Genomic DNA, 22,040 nt, shown 5'->3' on the forward strand with positions numbered 1-22,040 from the left:
TTCACGCGTTCAGCCTTATCTGTGTAATCTTGGTTTGTCTGAACCGTCAGCACAGCAGAAGCTGTTTCTGAGTGTTCAGCCTGCGATGACTCGTCATCGTTTGTGTGTGTGTTTACCCCCCCTTCTTCTGATGAGGGGTTGTTTGAGGCAACAACAGTTATGTCTTGGTGTGTTCCACCGACATCTGTTATGTTGTCATTCGCGCCCTCAGATGTAATAGGAATTACATTACTGCATAGTGCTCCTGGATGGGTTCCCGTGTCAGTGTGTTTCAAAGTTTCTAACAACCTGCGTATTTTCTCTGTCTCTTCCGAGTTCAGAGGTGTAGGGCCTTGTTTCTGGAACTTTTGTGATTTTTTCGCCTCGGTTCGTTTCGTCCGAGGTGGGGGACGGTCAGGTACGTCTTTCGGGGGTTCCTTTACGTACTGCCCCTGATGATATGGTTTCCCATATCGTTGCGTCCTGCGCTCACCCCTTTTACGATAATCACTGTCATCCTCTGAAAGAGGAGTTTTTTTGTCCCAGCGTGCACCTTCAGGACGCGGTTTGTTATTTTGAACAGACTGTTTTCTCTCAACTTTCTTAGGAGGAGGTGGCGAAGCACGTCGTCCTTCCAGTTCAAGAGGGAGGGGTTTAACCTTTACACTGGGAAACACTTCTATGGGCGTCTTAGCATGAGAACTCGCTTCAAACACATTCATAGCACACTGCTTAATCTCACTGATGGATTTTTCTCTGAAATTTGCCATCATTTGTACTGATTGTTTAAAATCAGTGTGGAGATTTTTGCTGAAAACAAACTTAAAACCTTTATCTTCTTCCATTCCGGTTTCATTTCTGTTACCAAAATAAGCTTGGAAGATTCTTTTGTAATAAACTTTTGGATGTTCAGTTTTACCCTGCGTGACCTTGTCTGCAGCTGGGAAACCAGCAGGTCCCGTGCAGGAGTCGTATTCTCTGATCAAAGCTTCACACAGAAGGTTGTAATTCCTTCTCGTTGCATCTGGTAGACACTCGATGAAGGTGAACACCTCTCTGTCCGAAGTGAGCCGTATCAGACGTATCTTATCCTCTACCGTAGCATTAGGATAAGATCTCAATCTGAACTCCAGATCTTTGAGGTACGCTTTTGTTCCAGATGATCCCATCGGTCCAGGCACAAAGCGTTGTACATATTTTGAGATTTTCTGCAAATCATCCATTGAAGGAGACAGTATCAACGGTCTCTCTTGTGTGTGTGATGGTACAGATTGGTCAAGGACTGCCCCTACCGCCCAAGATGGGGGTGGGGGTGGCTGATAAGGGTTGGGAGGAAGAGGTGCATATCGGTGCAGGTCTGTCCCTACCGCCCATAATGGGGGTGGAGGTGGCTGCATGGTGTCAGGAGGAAGAGGTGCATATTGGTGCAGGTCTGTCTGGGGTGGTTGTGGCTGACCCGGGCCCTGATACTGTTCGTCTCTGAGTCTCAGACCAGCTCGCCCCATTTCAGAAATCTGGTTTGTAGCTGTAGCTAGTTTCTCCTCACAAGCTGTCAGGCGCTCCTGTGATGTCCGACATTCACTTTGTAAATTCAGACATTGTTGGAGTATCATCTTTTCCTCTTTGCAATCCTTCAGCTCCTTTAATGCGATCTGCAACTGTCGTTGTAGCACACCGTTGTCTGAACACACGGATTGGTACACACGGTCTTTATCCCTGGCTTCCGATAGTGATGTCTCAAGTAATTGTATTTTGCTGTTCAGCGAATCAACTTCTGCATTTGCATTTTGCTGTAAATGAAACATCTGATCATAATGTTTTCTTATGCGGGCCTCGTGTTCACTTTTAAATTGAAGGACGTATTCTTCAATTTCCTGAACCACCTCTTTTTCACTGTTTAACCTTATTGCAAGGTAATCAGCTTTCTCAACAACTGCATAGAATAATTCTTTCAGCAAAATTGCGATTTTAGCCAGCTTTTCATAGTTTGACTTTGTAATTTCTGTAGAGGTCACACTTTCTGCGACCTCCTTCAGATTGTCCAATAACTCTTTTGGGTTCATGCTCTCTGCCTGTTTCATCTGTGAATGTACAGGTGCTGTCAGAAGCGCTAACGCATTCTCCAGGCAGTCCGTCATCCCGTAAGGATCAAAGTCTTTTTCTAACACACCTGTCATGTTTTTCACTGTGTAGCACTTTATCTGTTTAAAACAGTTGCAAGCTTCAGATATTTTACAGGTAAATATTTGTATTCGAGTCAATGAGTTTTCACACTATTTTAGCTTTTTGGGTTTACACAGAAGTACTGTTATAAGTCAGCTTATTCAAATGTGGGTACCTCTCTGTAGGTTTTACCCCAATTCATGAATATTTAAGTAAATGCTCTCTGGCAGTGTTACTTTTATGTGCTTATTTCTCAACAGACTAGTTACCAAGCTATTTTTAGTGTATCTTACTCTAAAGCACTGAATTTTTATAAACCTGCAATTTTTCTTTTTAGTCTCACAGCAACATTAGTTTAAAATATTTTTTAAACCGTTCTGTTCCAGAAATTCGCTATTTTAAACAGTTACTCATCAACCAAGTGGTGAAAAGAAAAAGAAAAGTTGATGATGTGTCAGGATTAATCAGTCCTTCCTCAGAAAAACTGTTATTCCTGTTGTCCTCCTGTCAGTGACTTCTATTTAAAATTAAATAGGAAGATTTATTTTTAGGTGGCAACTTAAACAGAAAAGTTTCTTTTTCCTGATAAGTTTACTCTTATTTAGTGATCTAGCAATTAAACGTGTATTATCTCTCCAGCAAATGAGTAAACTGTTCAACTCTGTGAATATTTGAACCGTATTTTTTAAAAAGTTTCTAATTTTATTTTGTACCTTTTTCTTAAGGAATTATCAGTGAATAAAAATGTGTTCGGTAAATGCTCTTTGCATAAATACCTTTATAACTTTTAAAATGCAAGACAACAGTGATTATTCAGCTTTGAGGAACGTTTATTTACTCAAAAATGCCTTACAGAAAAATAAAAACGTTTAATTTCACTCTTTAAACCTAAAAAGCGAAGTGAAAACCTGTGATCTCACGTTTATCCAGAAGGTGTCAGTACAACCTTATTAATTTTAACTCAGACACTGTTAGTGTTGTCCAGTAGGGGAGCTATAACTTCCTGTGGCGTCCGGTCGTTAGCTGTTAGCTAAAAATTAGCATCGGCTAGACTCGGATAAAACCAACATTTCTGAACGGATTTTTTACACAAGCGTGGCAAAATTTTAGCAATTAGACTTCGAAGAACCTAAACAGCGTTTCAGAACACAGCTTTAAAGCGCTTTTCAGCTTTAAAAAGCAGATTTTATTTCCCTATGAAAACGAGTTTCATTTCCGGGTCACGTGACTGAAATCACCAATGACAGAGCAGCGCGGGGTTGAGAGGAAATGGCGTAGACACGTCATTCAACTTCTCAGCGAATCAGAGCGCTCCGCAGCAGCAAAATTTCACCAATCACAAAACGTTTCAGCAACTAGCATGATAGATTAGCATGAAATAAGTTCGTCGACTTTTCGTCTTTTAAACTGTCAAAATGCACTTTTTCTGTTAAAAACTGTAACGAATCAACTCTGAGCAGTACGGAGTCTGCTACTCCGGTCTCAAAAACGTTTTTCTAGCTATTTAAACAACTCGTCCGAACCTTTTTCAGAACCGAGCCGGTCCAACAGAACCTCTGTCCGTTTGGACCACAGTTTAAACAGAATAACGTTTTCCACAAAACCCAGCTTTTAGTTACCATAACAGGCGTACAATTTCAGCTTTCATAAAGACATATGACACTATTTCAGCTTTCAAAACATCACTAGCCCAACACGCTTAAACATGCAGCGTTTTGACTTCAAAGCGGCGCAGCTTGAGCTGCGTTTCAGCACAGCTGATAAACTGTTACTTTTCTTCATGCCAACATGTAAAAAACAATCTTTACACGAAATACACAGTCATTTATGAGCACGTAACGGGCCACCAGTTGTAGTATAACATATGCGTATATATTCATACATTTTTCACGAGTTCTTCATCTTTCTGACTGTGTAAATGTCGTGCGTTGAGTTTAACAGAAATGTAACGAGAGAGACGTTAATTATCTTTGACCCATCAAATGAATGCGGTCATTTATTTGCAGAATCAAAGTTTAACATCAAACATTTACATTAATTTGGCAAAATATGAAAACAATAACAATGTCAAGTTCACAGAAAGTGGACAATACGACGATTGTCCTCACTTCTCAGCAGAACAACAGATATCAATCACACGGCGGTGATTGAGAACTTTGCTTCAGATATTTCTAAAATATCTGTAATGATTTTAGGAGAAAGGAGAGTTTAAGATGGAAAATGGAGATTTATCTTACAGAGAGATGTGTGAGGGAATTAATCTGTTTGACCAGAAACGTGCACGCTCTTTGGGGAATCAGCTTGGCCACGGTACACTTGGTCGAAAATAGAACCTTCTACCTGGTTGATGATAAAATCAGCGTCGGCGTAGGGTTCCTTTCTGACTCTTTCAGCGTCTCCATGAGGACAGCCAAACCCTTAGAGAGTCGTGCGAGGTTATCCAAACAGAAGTTATAATTCCCAAATTTCAATCTGGATCTTGTCTCGTCAGAATTCTGAACTCCTTCAGAACTCTCTTCTGAGAGTTAAACTCTGGAACTCTTCTCCAAGAACTGCATCAGAGAGTTTTTCATCTCTCTTACTCTTTAGCTCTTTCACTCTTTTGCTCTGGCGAGAACCGGGAAGTTGCCACATTTAAATGAGTTGACTTCCGGGTCATTTTAGAGCTTTCTGATTGGTGGGTAGACCAGATCAGAGGTGTGGTTTGTGATGTAAGGTGTTATCAAAGTCAAGGGCAGAGAATGAGATTGTTTAAAAACAGACAGGAAGATTATTGGAGAAAACCAGACTTCGTGGAGTCAAACTCTCTTGTATCTTCTGTAAAGATTAAACATGACATTTCTTCTCAGTAAACATTTTAGTTGACCGAAACTCGACCTTTAACATACTTACAAAACTTGTTCATTGAAGACAGAAAAATCAAGAAATGCATATTACCCTGATTTCTTCTTTGAATGAGGAATAAAAATCATTACTTACTGTTTATGTAAATAAAATGAGTAGTTCTCTTCAACCTGTAAACATTGAGTGAACTAACACAATTTGATTATCAAACATTTGTAAAATAGTAATGATCATAGAGAATTGTCTTTTCTACTTGATTACTTCAAGAAAGAAAGTCTCCAGATGGCTCAAACTGTATTTCTGGATGCAGATCAATGAAATAACAGTCTCTGTCCATCTGGTCAGTTTTGACATGGGCCTAGGTTCACTACAAATGTTTCTGCCTAAAATCAAGACACTATCCACATTAACTGACTTAGAAATGTTGGACTGTATACCTGGATTATTGAGCATGGACTTTGTTGTTTTCAACCAGTTTGACAAGACTGTCAACAAGGAAGAGGGCTGGCAATGGAGGGGGGGGGTGGTACCAAAGAGACACTCCTATCACAAGAAGAACTGGTTTGTTCCACTTTAGAGTAAGTTGTTTGGGGAATAATCAGTTTTGTTGTGTGTTTCCTTGACTGATGAAGCTTCTGGATCGAAGGTGAAACGTTTCTGCACAAAACAAAGACACTGTCCAGAATATTTGATGGAAAATTTTTTGGATTGTATACTTGGTTTTTTGAGCATGGACTTTGTTGTTTTCAACCAGTTTGACAAGACTGTCAACAAGGAAGAGGGCTGGTTAATGGAGGAGGCTGCGCACCAAAGAGATTATCCTATCACAAGAAGAACTGGTTTGTTCCACTTTGGAGTAAGCTGTTTGGGGAAGAATCAGTTTTGTTGAGTGTTTCCTTGACTTATGAAGCCCTCTGGATCGAAGGCAAAACGTTTCTGCACAAAACAAAGACACTGTCCAGATGAGCTGACTGAAAAATGTTGGATTGTACACCTGGTTTATTGAGCATGATCTTTGTTGTTTTCAACCAGTTTGACAAAACTGTCAACAAGGAAGAGGGCTGGCAATGTAGGAGGGTTTGTAACAAAAAAAATCTTATCACAAGAAGAACTGGTTTGTTCCACTTTGGAGTAAGCTGTTGGGGGAAGAATCAGTTTTGTTGTGTGTTTCATTGACTGATGAAGCCTTCTGGATCGAAGGTGAAACATTTCTACCTAAAATCAAGACACTATCCACATGAACTGACTGAGAAATGTTGGACTGTATACCTGGATTATTGAGCATGGACTTTGTTGTTTTCAACCAGTTTGACAAGACTGTCAACAAGGAAGAGGGCTGGCAATGGAGGAGGCTGCATACTAAAGAGATTATCCTATCACAAGAAGAACTGATTTATTCCACTTTGGATTAAGCTGTTTGGGGAAGAATCAGTTTTGCTGTGTGTTTCCTTGACTGATGAAGCCTTCCGGATCAAAGGTGAAACGTTTCTGCACAAAACAAAGAAACTGTCCAGATGACCTCACTGAAAAAAGTTGAATTGTATACCTGGATTATTGAGCATGGACTTTGTTGGTTTAAACCAGTTTGACAAGACTGTCAACAAAGAAGAGGGCTGGCAATGGAGGAGGCTGCGTACCAAAGAGATTATCCTATCAGAAGAAGAACGGGTTTGTTCCACTTTGTATTAAGCTGTTGGGGAAAGAATCAGTTTTGCTGTGTGTTTCCTTGAATGATGAAGTCTTCAGGAATGAAGGCGAAATGTTTCTGCACAATACAAAGAAACTGTCCAGATGAGCTGACTGAAAAATGTTGGATTGTATACCTGGAATATTGAGCATGGACTTTGCTGTTTTCAACCAGTTCAACAAGACTGTCAACAAGGAAGAGGGCTGGCAATGGAGGAGGGGGTGTTCCAAAAAAAATCTTATCACAAGAAGAACTGGTTTGTTCCACTTTGGAGTAAGTTGTTGGGCGAAGAATCAGTTTTGCTGGGTGTTTCTTTGACTGATGAAGCCTTCTGCATCGAAGTCGAAACGTTTCTGCACAAAACAAAAACACTGTCCAGATGAGCTGACTGAAAAAGTTTGGATAGTATACCTGGTTTATCGAGCATGGTCTTTGTTGTTTTAAACCAGTTTGACAAGACTGTCAACAAGGAAGAGGGCTGGCAATGTAGGAGGGGGTGTACCAAAGAGATTATCCTACCACATGAAGAACTGGTTTGTTCTATTTTGGAGTAAGCTGTTGGGGGGAAGAATTAGTTAAGCTGTGTGTTTCCTTGACTGATGAAGCCTTCTGGATCGAAGGCGAAACATTTCTGCACAAAACCATGACACTGTCGAGATGACCTGACTGAAACATGTTGGATTGTATACCTGGATTATTGAGCATGGACTTTATTGTTTTCAACCAGTTTGACAAGATTTTCAACAAGGAAGAGGGCTGGCAATGTAGGAGGGGGTGTACAGAAAAAAATCTTATCACAAGAAAAACTGGTTTGTTCCACTTTGGAGTAAGCTGTTGGGGAAGAATCAGTTTTATTGTGTGTTTCGTTGACTGATGAAGCCTCCTGGATCGAAGTCGAAACGTTTCTTCCTAAAATCAAGACACAGTCCACATGAACTGACTGAGAAATGTTGGATTGTATACCTGGATTACTGAGCATGGACTTGGTTGTTTTCAAAGAGTTTGACAAGACTGTCAACAAGGAAGAGGGCTGGCAATGGAGGAGGCTGCGTAACAAAGAGATTATCCTATCACAAGAAGAACTGGTTTGTTCCACTTTGGAGTAAGCTTTTGGGGGAAGAATTAGTTTTGCTGTGTGTTTCCTTGACTGATGAAGCCTTCCGGATCGAAGGCGAAATGTTTCTGCCTAATACCAAGACATTGTCCAGATGAACTGACTGAAAAATGTTGGATTGTATACCTGGTTTATCGAGCATGGTCTTTGTTGTTTTAAACCAGTTTGACAAGACTGTCAACAAGGAAGAAGGTTGGCAATGGAGGAGGGGGTGTTCCAAAAAAAATCTTATCACAAGAAGAACTGGTTTGTTCTACTTTGGAGTAAGCTATTGGGGAAGAATCAGTTTTGCTGTGTGTTTCTTTGACTGATGAAGCCTTCCGGATCGAAGGCGAAATGTTTCTGCACAAAACATACAGACTGTCCAGAAGACCTGACTGAAAAATGTTGGATTGTATACCTGGTTTATTTAGCATGATCTTTGTTGTTTTCAACCAGTTTGACAAGACTGTCAACAACGAAGAGGGCTGGCAATGGAGGAGGCTGCGTACTAAAGAGATTATCCTATCACAAGAAGAACTGGTTTGTTCCACTTTGGAATCAGCTTTTTAGGGAAGAATCAGTTTTGTTGTGTGTTTCCTTAACTTATGAAGCCTTCTGGATCGAAGTCGAAACGTTTCTGCACAAAACAAAGACACTGTCCAGATGAGCTGACTGAAAAATTTTGGATTGTATCCCTGCATTATTGAGCATGGACTTTGTTGTTTTAAACCAGTTCGACAAGACTGTCAACAAGGAAGAGGGCTGGCAATGGAGGAGGCTGCGTACCAAAGAGATTATCCTACCACAAGAAGAACTGGTTTGTTCTATTTTGGAGTAAGCTATTGGTTGAAGAATTAGTTAAGCTGTGTGTTTCCTTGACTGATGAAGCCTTCTGGATCAAAGGCAAAACATTTCTGCACAAAACCATGACACTGTCGAGATGACCTGACTGAAACATGTTGGATTGTATACCTGGATTAATGAGCATGGACTTTGTTGTTTTCAACCAGTTTGACAAGATTTTAAACAAGGAAGATGCCTGGCAATGTAGGAGGGGGGTACCAAAAAAAATCTTATCACAAGAACAACTGGTTTGTTCACCTTTGCAGTAAGCTGTTGGTGGAAGAATCAGTTTCTTGTGTGTTTTCTTGACTGATGAAGCCTTCTGGAACAAAGGCAAAACATTTCTGCACAAAACCATGACACTGTCGAGATGACCTGACTGAAACATGTTGGATTGTTTACCTGGATTAATGAGCATGGACTTTGTTGTTTTCAACCAGTTTGACAAGACTGTCAACAAGAAAGCAGGCTTGCAATGGAGGAGGGGGCGTACCAAAAAAAAATCTTCTTCACAAGAAGAACTGGTTTGTTCCACTTTGGAGTAAGCTGTAGGGGGAAGAATTAGTTTTTTTGTGTGTTTCCTTGGCTGATGAAGGCTTCCAGATCAAAGGCGACACATTTCTGCACAAAACCATGACACTGTCCAGATGACCTGACTGAAACATGTTGGATTGTAAACCTGGTTTATTGAGCATGGACTTTGATGTTTTAAACCAGTTTGACAAGACTGTCAAAGAGGAAGAGGGCCGGCAATGGAGGAGGGGACATATTAAAAAAAAATCTTATCACAAGAAGAACTGGTTTGTTCCCCTTTGGAGTAAGCTGTTGGTGGAAGTATCAGTTTCTTGTGTGTTTCCTTGACTGATGAAGCCTTCTGGATCGTAGGCTAAACGTTTCTGCACAAAACAAAGACACTGTCCAGATGAGCTGACTGAAACATGTTGGATTGTAAACCTGTATTATTGAGCATGGACTTTGTTGTTTTCAACCAGTTTGACAAGACTGTCAATAAGTTAGAGGGCCGGCAATGGAGGAGGGGACATTTAAAAAAAAATCTTATCTCAAGAGGAATTGGTTTGTTCTCTTTGGAGTAAGCTGTTGGGGGAAGAATCCGTTTTGCTGTATGTTTCCTTGACTGATGAAGCCTTCCGGATCAAAGGCAAAACATTTCTGCCTAAAACCAAGACACTGTCCAGATGAACTGACTGAAAAATGTTGGATTGTATACCTGGATTGTTGAGCATGGACTTTTTTGTTTTCAACCAGTTTGACAAGATTGTCAACAAGGAAGAGGGCTGGCAATGTAGGAGGGGGTGTTCCAAAAAAATCTTATAACTAGAAGAACTGGTTTGTTCCACTTTGGATTAAGCTGGTGGGGTAAGAATCAGTTTTGTTGTGTGTTTCCTTGACTGATGAAGCCTTCCGGATCGAAGGCGAAACGTTTCTGCCTAAAACCAAGACAGTGTCCAGATGAACTGACAGAAAAATTTTGGATTGTATACCTGGACTATTGAGCATGGACTTTGTTGTTTTCAACCAGTTTGACAAGATTGTCAACAAGGAAGAGACCTGGCAATGGAGGAGGGGGGTACCAAAAAAAATCTTATCACAAGAAGAACTGGTTTGTTCCCCTTTGGAGTAAGCAGTTGGTGGAAGAATCAGTTTCTTGTGTGTTTCCTTGACTGATGAAGGCTTCCAGATCAACTGCGACACATTTCTGCACAAAACCATGACACTGTCCAGATGACCTGACTGAAACATGTTGGATTGTAAACCTGGTTTATTGAGCATGGACTTTGTTGTTTTCAACCAGTTTGACAAGACTGTCAAAGAGGAAGAGGGCCAGCAATGGAGGAGGGGACATATTAAAAAAATCTTATCACAAGAAGAACTGGTTTGTTCCACTTTGGAGTAAGCTGTTCGGGGAAGAATCAGTTTTGTTGTATGTTTCATTGACTGATGAAGCCTTCTGGATCGAAAGTAAAACGTTTCTGCACAAAGCAAAGATACTGTCCAGATGAGCTGACTGAAAAATGTTGGATTGTATACCTGGTTCATTTAATATGGACTTTGTTTTTTTTTCAACCAGTTTGACAAGACTGTCAAAGAGGAAGAGGGCCGGCAATGGAGGAGGGGACATATTAAAAAAAAATCTTATAACAAGAAGAATTGGTTTGTTCCACTTTGGAGTAAGCTGTTGGGGGAAGAATTAGTTTTGTTGTGTGGTTCCTTGACTGAAGAAGCCTTCTGGATCGAAAGCGAAACGTTTCTGCCTAAAACCAAGACACTGTCCAGAAGAACTGACTGAAAAATTTTGGATTGTATACCTGGACTTTTGAGCATGGACTTTGTTGTTTTCAACCAATTTGACAAGATTGTCAACAAGGAAGAGACCTGGCAATGTAGGAGAAGGGGTACCAAAAAAAATCTTGTTACAAGAAGAACTGGTTTGTTCCCCTTTGGAGTAAGCAGTTGGTGGAAGAATCAGTTTCTTGTGTGTTTCCTTGACTGATGAAGCCTTCTGGATCGTAGGCAAAACGTTTCTGCACAAAACCATGAAACTGTCAAGATGACCTGACTGAAACATGTTGGATTGTATACCTGGATTATTGAGCATGGATTTTGCTGATTTCAACCAGTTCGACAACACTGTCAACAAGGAATAGGGCTGGCAGAGGAGGAGAATGCGTACCAAAGAGATTATCCTATCACAAGAAGAACTGGTTTGTTCCAATTTGGAGTAAGCTGTTGGGGGGAAGAATTAGTTTTGCTGTGTGTTTCCTTGACTGATGAAGCCCTCCGGATCGAAGGCGAAACGTTTCTGCCTTAAACCAATACACTGTCCCGATGAACTGACTGAAAAATTTTGGATTGTATACCTGGATTATTGAGCATGGACTTTGTTGTTTTCAACCAGTTTGACAAGATTGTGAATAAGGAAGAGGGCTGGCAATGTAGGAGGGGGTGTACCAAAAAAACCTTAATACAAGAAGAACTGGTTTGTTCCACTTTGGAGTAAGATGTTGGAGGAAGTATCAGTTTTGTTGTGTGTTTCCTTGACTGATGAAGGCTTCCAGATCAAAGGCGACATAATTCTGCACAAAACCATGACACTGTCCAGATGACCTGACTGAAACATGTTGGATTGTAAACCTGGTTTATTGAGCATGGACTTTGTTGTTTCCAACTAGTTTGACAAGACTGTCAAAGAGGAAGAGGGCCGTCAATGGAGGAGGGGACATATTAAAAAAAAATCTTATCACAAGAAGAACTGGTTTGTTCCACTTTGGAGTAAGCTTTTGTTGGAAGAATCAGTTTCTTGTGTGTTTCATTGACTGATGAAGCCTTCTGGATCGTAGGCTAAACATTTCTGCACAAATCAAAGACACTGTCCAGATGAGCTGACTGAAAAATGTTGGGAGGTATAGCTGGTTTATTGAATATGGAATTTGTTGTTTTCAACCAGTTTGACAAGATTGTCAACAAGGACGAGACCTGGCAATGTAGGAGGGGGGTACCAAAAAAAATCTTATTAAAAGAAGAACTGGTTTGTTCCCCTTTGGAGTAAGCAGTTGGTGGAAGAATCAGTTTCTAGTGTGTTTCCTTGAATGATGAAGGCTTCCAGATCAAAGGCGACACATTTCTACACAAAACCATGAGACTGTCCAGATGAGCTGACTGAAACATGTTGGATTGTAAACCTGGTTTATTGAGCATGGACTTTGTTGTTTTCAACCAGTTTGACAAGATTGTCAACAAGGAAGAGGGCTGGCAATGGAGGAGGGGGTGTTCCAAAAAAAATCTTATCACAAGAAGAACTGGTTTGCTCCATTTTGGAGTAAGATGTAGGGGGAAGAATTAGATTTGTTGTGTGTTTCCTTGACTGATGAAGGCTTCCAGATCAAAGGCAACACATTTCTGCACAAAACCACGACACTGTCCAGATGACGTGACTGAAACATTTTGGATTGTAAACCTGGATTATTGAGCATGGTGTAGTATGACAATATATGAGATATATACATACGATTTCACGAGTTCCTCATCTTTCTGACTGTGTAATGTCGTGCATTGAATTTTAACAGAAATGTAACGAGAGACGTTATTTATCTTTGACCCATCAAAATGAATGCGGCCATTTATTTTCAGAATCAAAGTTTAACATCAAACATTTACATTAATTTGGCAAAATATGAAAATAATAACAGACAAATTTCACAGAAAATGAACTTCAATCACGCTGCGGTGACTGAGGACTTTGCTTCAGATATTTCTAAAATATCTGTACTGATTTTATGAGATAGAGGAGAGTTTTAAGATGAAATGGAGATTTATTTTACAGAGAGATATGTGAGGGAATTAATCTGTTTGTCCAGAACGTGCACGCTTCATCAGATCTCAGCTTGCCTCCGGTACACTTTAGTCAAATAGAAACTGTTACCTGGTTGACGTAGATCAGCTCGGTATAGAATCCTTCCGACTATTTCAGCGTCTCCGTTGAGAGCAGCTGAAATCCTTCGAGAGTCGTGCGTGGTTTGTTCAAACAGAAATTATAATCCCAAAACGTCTCTGGATCATCCTGAACGCGTTTGCACCCAAGAACTCTGAACTCCTTTCATTCTTCAGAACTTCTCAGACTCTAACAGAATCTTTCAACTCCAGCAACTCTCTAGTTCTTCATCTCCTCAGCCTCTGGAATTCTCTGGAATTCTACTGAATTCTCACATGAACTGGGAAGTTGCCACATTTTAAATGGGTCGACTTCCGGTTCATTTGAGAGCTTTTGATTGGTCGATGGACCAGGAATAGAGGTGTGGTTTATGATGTAAGATGTTATTAAAAGTCAAGGATTGTTTAGTAACAAACAGAAAGATTATTGTAGGACTTCAGACTTCGTGGAGTCTCACACTTATAATCTTCTGCAAAAGTTTAAACATGACATCTTTCTCGGTAAACATTTTAGTTGACCGAAAACCGACCTTTCACATACTTACAAAACTTGGCTCATTTCAGACAGAAAATCAAGAAATGCATATTAACCTGATTTCTTCTTTAAATGAGGAATAAAAATCATTACTTACTGTTTATGTAAAAATAAAAATGAGTAGTTCTCTTCAACCTGTAACTTTGAGTGAACTAACACAATTTTGATTATCAAACATTTGTAAAACAGTGATGATTATAAAGAATTGTCTTTTCTGCTTGATTAATTCAAGAAAGAAAGTCACCATATGGCTCAGACTGTATTCAGATCAATGAAATAACAGTCCCTGTCCATCTGATAGATTTGGGGTCATCAGGGTCAGATCAGGGTCAGATCAGGTTCACTACAGTCCCCCCTTTGGAAATCATCACCTGTCCATGGGGATGAATTCCAACCGTGAACTTAGACCTTCAAATGTCCTTGAACTTGATGTAATCCAGCAAGGAAGACCAAAGTCAGAAGTAATCCAGCAAGGAAGACCAAAGTCAGAAGTAATCCAGCAAGGAAACAAAGTCAAGGTAATTCCACAATGTTCTTGGTATTCCATTGTGTTGATTATAATCCCATATCGTCTCGATAATTCCATTGTAGCAATGCTTTTAACCCCTTGGAAACAGAGTCTGTAATCCACTGGAAAAGTCATATAATCCACAACGGTAAATCCATAACGATTGGAAGTGTTGATTAATCAGCATACAGAGGGGTACCCTTGGGTTGAACTGAAGAAGCGGCCACTGGATGAAGAGTGGAGACCAACGTCAGGATTGCAGGTCGCCTCCAGCGAAGGTTGTCTCCAGCGACGTCCAGCCTGTGCCGTTCTGGTTCAATGTGTCATGCAATTAAGTGGTTTAAGGTGGGCTTATGAAGGGGATTTTACATAAGGCCTTAAACTATATGCATCTGGTGTGTAAGCTATTATGGTTGGGAACAGCTACAACTACCAGTTAAGGGGTGGAGAATGCTGAAAAGGGGTAACTACAGGGGTTTATGCCTATAGAAAAGTGTTCCAAACTATTTTTCCATTTCTAACTTGGTTTAAGTTAGCTTTACATGGTAAAATATAGTTTGGTGCAATTGTCTGTTGTCTTTTAGACGAACGACTTGAGATTGGGTGTTTGGTTTCCCCATAAATGTTTTGGAAGTCTATGGCGAGACTTATCAAAAAGAATTAGCTATCCCCCCGAATAGAATTGTTCGAGTAGGTTCGGCTTAAGCGTTGTGAGATCAATGTAGATTATGGTACTCAAGGTAGCAATAATATACATTGACTCCGCAAAGATTGCAATTTAGTGAATGAACTGCATGTTGGCATGGTTAAAGGCCTCTTAGTCTCTAACTTAACTACACAACAAAATTCATTCTTCCTTCAGAAACAATACCAAAATCAACTAAACAACGTTTCAACACCGACAAGAGTAGTGACTAAGCATCTAGAAACATCGTTTCACTGCCTCTCTTCACCCTGGTTGCCAGATTCAGTCACGCTGTCCCGTTTATTTGTTTGTTTCTTTTTAGACCCGCGTGCGCGAGACATAATCACATTGAGGTGCACTGCATGGAGATCTTGTTGGACTCGGAGTGACCGGAGGCCTCGGAACAGGGATATGAGTATCCCGCATAACACGAGGAGTATCATCGTTTGCAGGGCTACGATCAACGTGTCTGCACTTGACCACGCATAGGCAATCGGTTGGATTGGGTTATTATTCTCGGACCTGAGAGACTTGAGAACTCCGTTTAACGGTTCCACGTCGACGACCTTAGTACCCTCAAACCGGATCCTTCCCAAGGTTCCGGGATCTATGTCTATAGTCATGTTTTTTAGGTACTCTGTGTCGTCCAGAGTCGTTTCCCATTGTCCCGGATCGAGGTGATAGAGCGTCAAATCATCAATGTGTATGGTTGTTCCCTGGGGAACACTGATCCACATTGTTTTGTCCGGTAAGGTCAGGGGTCTATTTGCTCCAGGCTGTCCGTAGGCCATGATCGCATCTCTTTGGGGGGCGTTCACTAGCCAACGTGATCCGACGATTTCAGCCTTTGCGGTCTTAGCCAGGTGTCGCGGCGTTATGGTCGTTGAACACTTAGAATTTTCCGGAATAGGTGTTAATCCGCATATGCCCGCGGTTTTATTCCACATAAACGGTTTGCTCGGGCACAGATAGTGTATCTCCCGAGTGAGAACACACATCTGCAGGTTTGGAGCTAGGTATACTGAGGGGTTGTCGTCGTGGTACGCAACCATCTTTGGTGTGTCAATTTGAACATGGTTTTCGCCGTGCCAATTGCCAACATTTACGACGTCCCTGAGTCTGTATATGCCGTTTGAGGGAATTATCAGTAGGTTGATAATGAATGCCATTTCAAACGTCTTGTGATCAACGTAGATTGGGATCGCGCTACCGAGAGTGTAAGCCAGGTGTGCCTGTGTTTGCGTAACTCTTTCGCGTGTAGCGAAGCTGAGGATGTCGTTCACCATCCGTAGCGAGACTAGATACGGTGGGATCCTACCGGTGGCTAGTGTATCTACCGACGAACTGATATCTCTAAGCATGTCTGCGAAGATTCTATCCATCAGGTGTGCGACAGTGTAATCCATTTCAACCTTAAGGGCCAACTCATTTACCGCTATTACGAGGGCTTTGATCTCTTGGGTGTGAGTCAAGAGGGTGAAGATTACCAGTAGTGGTATCATCATTGTCCTATGGAAACACAAAGAGATAGGTCTTAGCTTCGTAATGGTCAAGGGTAGGTCCTGTGAGTTTAAACTATGGTTAAGTTTATTATCCATTAGTTATCTTCTGCTTGGATGACCCTTGTTCCCACGAGGTCAGATTTGGTGAGATCTTTGTCTCCTAAGGAGTTATTGCACGCCTTGTGTTGTTTAATCTGGTTACGATGTACCCATTTAACAGTTGGCTCTTTTTGGCCTTTACTGATTTTTATCTGGTAGATAATTGGAGACACTTTGTCGACTATCAGATGGGGTCCAGTCCATCTGGGCATCAGCTTACGGGCGAGAGTTCCGGTCCCGGACTCTACTCTCCCAGTTTTGGGTGCAAACGTGTAGTACCAGACCCTGTCTCCCACTTGGAGTTCCTCGTAAGAGGCCTTTTGGTCGTAGTACGCTTTGCGTCCTTCAGCTGATTTTTCCAGGTTTTTCTGTGCGAAAGCAAAAGTGTTCTTAAGGTGTCTTTCCAAGTCTTTCATGTATTGTTGTGTGGTGTAGGCTGTTGCCATGGCAGCATCGCCTGGTTGGTACAACAGGTGCAGAGGGAGAGTCATTTGTCGACCCGTCATCATCTCGAAAGGAGCGATGCCAGTCGACGTGTGTGGAGTGGCCCTTATGGCCATGAGGACCAGAGGGAGTTTCACGTCCCAGTCCTTGTGGTTTGCGGCTACGTATTTTTTCAAAATACTCACCACAGTCCTGTTTGCTCTCTCAACCTGGCCTGAAGCCTGTGGGTGGTAGCCAATATGGAAGTTGGCTTTGACGCCTAGCGTCTTCCACAGTTCCTTCATTACTTCACCTGTGAAGTGTGTACCTTGGTCTGAGTTCACCCTAAGGGGAAGTCCAAACCTTGAAAATACATGATTCATTAATAACATAGCAGTGGTTTGTGCTGTGTCATTAGGGGCTGGTAGACATTCTACCCATTTGGTAAACGCGCAGGTTACCGTGAGAAAATATTTATTTCCTCTAGAGGTCTTAGTGAGTGGTCCGACCCAGTCAATCTGAAGGTCCGACCATGGAAATGCAATGCCTCTACTATGCAGTGGTGCTCTGTGAAGTGGTCTGGATGGTTGAAACTGGCCACAGATCAGGCACCCTTTTATGTAGTCCTTGACATCCTTTTTCATTCCAGGCCAATAAGCAATTTGTTTTAATGCTTTCAGCGTGGCATTGTCACCCTTATGTCCTGCGGACGGAAGGTCATGTGCATGGACTAACATCACCCCCCTGTGGTCATGGGGGACCACGAACACAGGTGAGGACGTCCGTCCATGAGCGAAAGTTAGGATGCCTTTAAGTAGTTTTAGCTGTTTTCGCAGCTGAAAGAGGACTTTGAGGTCTGGATTGGAATCCAGCTCGTCTTTCGATGGAGTGTATTTGTCTGGGTCAGTCAGATACAGCATCATCGAGTTAATTGCAGGATCCAACTTCTGAAGTTGGATGATGTCTGGGTCAGTCAGCATTGGGCGCACAGAAACTGTGTTATCAGCAGGTTTAGCTGCAGCTTGTGCACGTGTGACTGCCATTACCTCAGTTGTAGCTTGTGACGACTGAGTGTTGAGTAGCCAGGAGGGGTCAAAGGACCACGTGGGTCCGTCAACGGCTCCTTCTTTGGCTAGGGAGTCTGCAAGGTCATTGTAGTGCTTGTCATCGCCTGGGACTCTAGAGTGTCCTGGAACTTTCTTCCAGAATATCTGTAGATCATGTGATGTCACTAAGTGATCACATGTCATGAAGAGCTCTTTGTGTTTTACCACCTTTTTGTTACTTGTGAGAAAACCGTTCTGTTTCCACAGAGCGAGATGACACAAGAAACTAAGTCGAGCATAGTTAGAGTCAGTGCAGATGACTAGCGTCTGGATGGAGCGTTCTACTGCCATCTGTAGGCCTATTAGGATTGCAGCTATCTCAGCGTACTGAGAAGACTGAGAGCCTAATTTATAGCCAAATGTGACCTGTTCTTGGTCCTGGAGGAGTACTCCTTGACTGATGAAGCCTTCTGGATCGAAGGCAAACATTTCTGCACAAAACCATGACACTGTCAAGATGACCTGACTGAAACATGTTGGATTGTTTATCTAGATTGTTGAGCATGGACTTTGCTGATTTCAACTAGTTCGACAACACTGTCAACAAGGAATAGGGCTGTCAGAGGAGGAGAATGCGTACCAAATAGATTATCCTATCACAAGAAGAACTGGTTTGTTCTACTTTGGATTAAGCTGTTGGGGGAAGAATCAGTTTTGTTGTATGTTTCGTTGACTGATGAAGCCTTCTGTATTGAAGGCAAAATGTTTCTGCACAAAGCAAAAACACTGTCCAGATGAGCTGACTGAAAAATATTGGATAGTATACCTGGTTTATTGAATATGGACTTTTTTGTTTTCAACCAGTTTGACAAGACTGTCAACAAGGAAGAGGGCTGGCAATGTAGGAGGGGGCGTACCAAAAAAGATCTTATCACAAGAAGAACTGTTTTTTTCCACTTTGGATTAAGCTGTTGGGGGAAGAATTAGTTTTGCTCTGTGTTTCCTTGACTGATGAAGCCTTCCGGATCGAAGGTGAAACGTTTCTGCCTAAAACCAAGACACTGTCAAGATGACCTGACTGAAACATGTTGGATTGTTTACCTAGATTGTTGAGCATGGACTTTGCTGATTTCAACCAGTTCGACAACACTGTCAACAAGGAATAGGGCTGTCAGAGGAGGAGAATGCGTACCAAATAGATTATCCTATCACAAGAAGAACTGGTTTGTTCCAATTTGGAGTAAGCTGTTGGGGGGAAGAATTAGTTTTGCTCTGTGTTTCCTTGACTGATGAAGCCTTCCGGATCGAAGGCGAAACTTTTCTGCCTAAAAACCAAGACACTGTCCAGATCAACTGACTGAAAAATGTTGGATTGTATACCTGGACTATTGAGCATGGACTTTGTTGTTTTCAACCAGTTTGACAAGATTGTCAATAAGTTAGAGGGCCGGCAATGGAGGAGGGGACATTTAAAAAAAAATCTTATCACAAGAAGATTTGTTTTGTTCCACTTTGGAGTAAGCTGTTGGGGGAAGAATCCGTTTTGCTGTGTGTTTCCTTGACTGATGAAGCCTTCTGGATGGAAGGCAAAACATTTCTGCACAAAACAAAGACAATGTCCAGATGAGCTGACTGAAAAATATTGGATAGTATACCTGGATTATTGAATATGGACTTTGTTGTTTTCAACCAGTTTGACAAGACTGTCAACAAGGAAGCGGGCTGGCAATGGAGGAGGGGGTGTTCCAAAAAAAATCTTATCACTAGAAGAACTCGTTTGTTCCACTTTGGATTAAGCTGTTGGGGTAAGAATCAGTTTTGTTGTGTGTTTCCTTGACTGATGAAAACTTCCAGATGGAAGGCGAAACGTTTCTGCCTAAAACCAAGACAGTGTCCAGATGAACTGACAGAAAAATTTTGGATTGTATACCTGGATTATTGAGCATGGACTTTGCTGATTTCAACCAGTTCGACAACACTGTCAACAAGGAATAGGGCTGGTAGAGGAGGAGAATGCGTACCAAAGAGATTATCCTATCACAAGAATAACTGGTTTGTTCCAATTTGGAGTAAGCTGTTGGGGGGAAGAATTAGTTTTGCTGTGTGTTTCCTTGACTGATGAAGCCTTCCGGATTGAAGGCAAAACTTTTCTGCCTAAAACCAAGACACTGTCCAGATCAACTGACTGAAAAATGTTGGATTGTATATCTGGACTATTGAGCATGGACTTTGTTGTTTTAAACCAGTTCTACAAGACTGTCAACAAGGAAGACGGATGGCAATGGAGGAGTCTGCGTACCAAAGAGATTATCCTATCACAAGAAGAACTGGTTTGTTCCACTTTGGAGTAAGATGTTGGGGGAAGTATCAGTTTTGTTGTGTGTTTCCTTGACTGATGAAGCCCTCTGAATTGAAGGCAAAACATTTCTGCACAAAACAAAGACACTGTCCAGATGAGCTGACTGAAAAATGTTGGATGGTATACCTGGTTTATTGAATATGGAATTTGTTGTTTTAAACCAGTTTGACAAGACTGGCAACAAGGAAGAGGCCTGGCAATGTAGGAGGGGGGTACGAAAAAAAATTCTTATCACAAGAAGAACTGGTTTGTTCCGCTTTGGAGTACGCTGTTGGTGGAAGAATCAGTTTCTTGTGTGTTTCCTAGACTGATGAAGCCTTCTGGATCATAGGCTAAACGTTTCTGCACAAAACAAAGACACTGTCCAGATGAGCTGACTGAAAAATGTTGGATGGTATACCTGGTTTATTGAATATGGAATTTGTTGTTTTCAACCAGTTTGACAAGTTTGTCAACAAGGAGAGGGCCGGCAATGGAGGAGGGGGCGTACCAAAAAAAAATCTTCTTCACAAGAAGAACTGGTTTGTTCCACTTTGAAGTAAGCTGTTGGGGGAAGATTAGGTTTTGTGGTGTGTTTCCTTGACTGATGAAGGCTTCCAGATCAAAGGCGACACATTTCTGCACAATACAAAGAAACTGTCCAGATGAGCTGACTGAAAAATGTTGGATTGTATACCTGGACTATTGAGCATGGACTTTGTTGTTTTCAACCAGTTTGACAAGATTGTCAACAAGGAAGAGACCTGGCAATGTAGGAGGGGGGTACCAAAAAAATCTTATCACAAGAAGAACTGGTTTGTTCCCCTTTGGAGTAAGCAGTTGGTGGAAGAATCACTTTCTTGTGTGTTTCCTTGACTGATGAAGCCTTCTGGATCGTAGGCAAAACGTTTCTGCACAAATCAAAGACACTGTCCAGATGAGCTGACTGAAAAATGTTGGATGGTATACCTGGTTTATAGAATATGGCCTTTGTTGTTTTCAACCAATTTGACAAGTTTGTCAACAAGGAGAGGGCCGGCAAAGGAGGAGGGGGCGTACCAAAAAAAAATCTTCTTCACAAGAAGAACAGGTTTGTTCCACTTTGAAGTAAGCTGTTGGGGGAAGATTAAGTTTTGTGGTGTGTTTCCTTGACTGATGAAGCCTTCTGGAACTAAGGCAAACATTTCTGCACAAAACCATGACCTGTCAAGATGACCTGACTGAAATATGTTGGATTGTATACCTGGATTATTGAGCATGGACTTTGCTGATTTCAACCAGTTCGACAACACTGTCAACAAGGAATAGGGCTGGCAGAGGAGGAGAATGCGTACCAAAGAGATTATCCTATCACAAGAAGAACTGGTTTGTTCCACTTTGGAGTAAGCTGTTGGGGGAATAATTAGTTTTGCTGTGTGTTTCTTTGACTGATGAAGCCTTCCGGATCGAAGGCGAAACATTTCTGCCTAAAACCAAGACACAGTCCAGATGGGCTGACTGAAAAATGTTGGATGGTATTCCTGGTTTATTGAATATGGACTTTGTTGTTTTCAACCAGTTTGACAAGACTGGCAACAAGGAAAAGGGCTGGCAATGCAGGAGGGGGTATTCCAAAAAAAATCTTATCACTAGAAGACCTGTTTTGTTCCACTTTGGAGTAAGCTGTAGGGAGAAGAATTAGTTTTGTTGTGTGTTTCCTTGACTGATGAAGGCTTCCAGATCAAAGGCGACACATTTCTGAACAAAACCATGACACTGTCCAGATGACCTGACTGAAACATGTTGGATTGTATACCTGGAATATTCAGCATGGACTTTGTTGTTTTCAACCAGTTTGACAAGA

The sequence above is a fragment of the Nematolebias whitei genome, chromosome 1 (genome assembly GCF_014905685.2).
Source record: "Nematolebias whitei isolate Nwh7 chromosome 1, NemWhi1, whole genome shotgun sequence".
NCBI classification, from domain to species: Eukaryota; Metazoa; Chordata; class Actinopteri; order Cyprinodontiformes; family Rivulidae; genus Nematolebias; species Nematolebias whitei.